Here is a 4,245-nt window from a genome sequence, read left to right as displayed (position 1 = left end):
AATTATAAGAAAAATAAAAAAGGTTAAATTTACATTTTTGGTATTAGTAAAACTTTAATCCATAATCATTTATTAAGAGAACAAAAATAACATTTTCACTAACCTCGTTTTTTATTTATTTATTTATTATTACTGTTATATATGTTAATCTACTAGTTTAACTGCTTAAGTGTTAAATGACTTACACTCAATCGCATCCATCGATCTTATACAAAAATAATATGGATGGTTTAGATTTAGCTAAGCTGTGGATTTGGTTAGTGCTCTTGGACACTAAAGATATAGATATGGTGGCATATGTTTATTATTTATTTGTTGAGATACAAATTTTTAATACACGGTAGTATACAAGTATACACAAAATACATATTTTTAGTATCTTTCTTTTGAACTGAGACATTAAGACACAACTTATAAGATACAAAATTTTATATTTTTATTCTTTTTTTTTAAATTCCAACTACGTCCCTAATTTATCTAACCCCAATCCCCCTTTTTTCCTCTTATTATCTTTTCTATTATGTGTCTCTAACCCGAAAATCCTTTCTCCACATCTAGGGGTGGCAAACGGGCCTAAATCCGCCGGGCCGGCCCGCATAACCCGCCAAAAAAGGCGGGTTGGGCTGAAAAATCGAGACCGCCAAATAGCAAAAGCCCGCCTAACCCGCACCGCTTAAACTGCGGAAATTATGTTTTGGATTATGTTTATTTTGCTTTGGAGAGAATATTTATATTTATATTTTGAATGAAAATTTGGTTTATAATTATATTTATTAGATATTTATAATTACAAAGACTTTAATGTTTGTGAATATAAAAAATATAATTTTTTATGCCATTAGAAATTATAAATTTATTAATATGGTTGTGAAATTATATATATTACTTAGTAGTTAATAGTAAAAAAAAAGGAGCTTTGGCGGGCTTAGCCCGCCAACCCACAGTTAGACGGGGCGAACTAGGATTCTAGGACCGCCTAATTAAACAGGGCGGGGCGGGCTTCCCCGCTTGCCACCCCTATCCACATCCCTTCCTCCATTTTCTCTCTTTTATGGCCATATCCCTCTTTCACATCACCGCCATAGCCATTGCCTCTCTTCTCCCTCTGCTAGATTCGTCACCGCTATCTCTCCTAGATTCAAAAAACGGTCACCGCTGCTGTCTTTGCTAGATCCGCCACCATTACCACTGCTGCCTCTTGGAATTGCAGAACCGCCGGTGCCGTCACTTCTGCCAGAATTGCTGGCGTCGCCTCTGCAGAAACACCTCCACCATTGCACTCTACCTCTACTTTCACCTATATTCCTAATTGCATCTCCTCTCTTGGTTTTCTGTTTTTTTTTTTCTTCAAGAAAACGAAAAATGTATATTTAATTTTTTATTCAGTTGAATTTTGATTAAGGCTTGTTAGATCTTGTCTTATTTTATTTTGATTAATTTTTTTATTAATGTAAGAGTTGTTAATGGTAATAGAGAAGTGGTGGTAGTGATGATTGTTTAGACGGTAATAAAGAAAAAATAAGATAGTAATGATATTTTGTGATAAGAGTATTATTGATATTTTCATATGATTATTCTATCTTTGTATTTAGTTATCAAACAATTTAAAAATTTTGTGTTTATGTTTTCAATATCCATGTATTTGTATCTATGTCTGTCCAAGTGTCCATTATTCATGAACCAAACACAGCCTAATTGAATACTCTCTCTAATTACATTTTTTTTCTTTTTTATCCTCTTCTATCGTAGGTAAATTTTGTTCCTTCCTTCTCTCATTATTATTCATCTTTTTCTTTTTCTCTTTCACTTTCCTACCAATCCTACCTTCAATATTACTTTCTCCATTTTTAGCTATCAATATACAACCATTCTTAGATTTCATAAGAAAAGTAATGTTTGATGGCATGGATTGATCATCATCTAAAAAATATACTAGGAAAAGAATTGACTCTATATGCAATTAATTAATGTCAAATCTGAATTAAAAAAAAAGAATGAAGGTGGTGGTAATAAGACGTGATAAGTATGATTTTGGTTCCTAACGTTGAGGTTGAGAATCGAAACCATCCCTCATCTAATTTTCGATTTAAAATCGTTTTTAACGTTTTTTTTTCGTATTAAAATCATCCTTGTTAATAATTTTTTTATCTTATTCTTAAACTATCCCTATTTATTTTAATAAAAAAGTTATAAAATGGGGGAAGGAGAAGGGGGAGGGGGACGGCGTCGGCGAAGCTTGGAGCTGCCGTCGCCGTCGCTGTCGCGAGCAAGGGAGAGAGCCTCGGCTTCTGCACCGCCGCGTTCTCGCCACTGCTTCTCGCTGCCTCGCCGCTGCTCCTTGCCGCTTCGCCGCTGCTTCTGGTTTGAGTGCTTTTGCTTCTTCTGGGCTCTGCATCTTCGGATTCTACTTCTACATCATTATTGTATGTTGATTTGTTGAATCTGGATTTGAATAATGGATTTGTTCATCATAATCCCTAATTTTCTAATATGGTTTTGTTGGTTTTGTTCTTTTTATGAGTTTTTGATTTCTGCTTCTGCTTCTTGGTTTTGTTGATTTTGTTCTTGTATTGATTTCTTTATGCTTTCTACTTCCTGCTGGTGTTGGTGTTGGTGTTGGTGTTTGTGGTGGTGGTGCTGGTAAAAGTGTTGGTAATGGTGAGGGTATTTTTGTCCGAAATAAATTAAAAGGACGATTTTAATATGAAAAAAATCGTTAAGGACGATTCTAAATCGAAAATTAGATAAGGAACGGTTTCGATTCTCAGCCTCAACATTATAGACCAAAACTATACTTACCCTAATAAGATTAATAGAAACAGAACAAAAGATTTTTAAATGAAAAATATATAGAAATTACTTACATCAAAAGATATAAAAGTGTGATTAATTATTAGAAAAGATAGTAGGTAGAACTTCAAGCAACGGGCATGAGTACTTCATATAGATTGATGTAGTATTTTTATATAAATTGCATTAGAAAAATGATACTTTTATATAAAGTGAAAAACCTCATTACAACATGCATGTGATGTCAAATAGTTATCTCCATATCTGTACATTTATTATATTTAATTAACCCCTTTGTGCTTGTTCATAACATGATCTATCTTGAACTTAACAATGTTAACATTAAAATAAATAAGAACTTCAAAAAAGGGAAAAGCTTAATGTCTAAGTTAGTGATAGCAAAGAATAGTTATATATATAATTAGAAAGCTAACTATTTTGAATTAATCCATTTTTCGAAGTTATTTTTTTTACTCTAATTAAATTCTAACAATAAATCCTAAATTCTTTGAAGTAAGAGTTAAAAGATAATTTTACAATAAAAAATAATTAATATTAATTAATTAAAAGTTAGTTCTTTATTTATACTTATTCATATAAAATTATAATGACCTAATGCATTGTTGAATTATTCAACATATCAATATCACGTTAGATGATATCAAATTTTATCCAATTTGTTTCTCCAACAATCAAAAGCTTGGTCGACTTCAAAGTCAAATAAACAGATAGATAAGGCATAAGAGTATATTATTATTATATTCTTAGCTTCTTCTTCTTCTTGACAAGATCAAAACCAATAGTTTCTATATATATATATATGAAAAAGGACAAAGACTATGATCAAGTTGCATAGGGTAGAGTATAGTGGTGAAATTGATATATGCCTTAATGGGATGACAACGCAACCTTTTGGTATATTTTACAATTGAGGAAATATTCCCTTTATAGAAAGGGGTAAATTAAAGCTAAGGTTGTGGATAGGAATTGAAATAAAAGGATTTGTATTGGATCACATATATGTTTTGCTTTTTTATACTCTTATTTATTTTATACACCCTAACTTTAAGCGGGAATTTTTGGGACTTTAATGATATCACTAACTAATCTGAAAAGATTAGTGGTGGACTCAAATCTCTTCAATTAATTTCAGCCTTCAATTATTTTATTGATCATAATAGTTTAGGAAAAATAACAATATTTTTAAATAATGTATGAACAATGTGAATTAAGTTTCGAAAATTGGATTTGACTATACATTACTCATTCTTGGCACTAACCCAAATGAAAAACATTCAAAAAGAATATTTAAGTCTCAAGAATCGTGGTATGAGATTGAAGATATCCGAAAAATAATTCAAAAAGCTTGGAGAGTTGAAGTTGACAGATTTTCAATGTACAAACTGGTTCAAAAATTAAAAAATTATAGACACCGAATTGTGGTGTGGCAACAGG

This window comes from Arachis duranensis, chromosome 8 (assembly GCF_000817695.3).
Source record: "Arachis duranensis cultivar V14167 chromosome 8, aradu.V14167.gnm2.J7QH, whole genome shotgun sequence".
NCBI lineage: Eukaryota > Viridiplantae > Streptophyta > Magnoliopsida > Fabales > Fabaceae > Arachis > Arachis duranensis.
Note: the sequence above shows the minus strand (reverse complement) of the source record.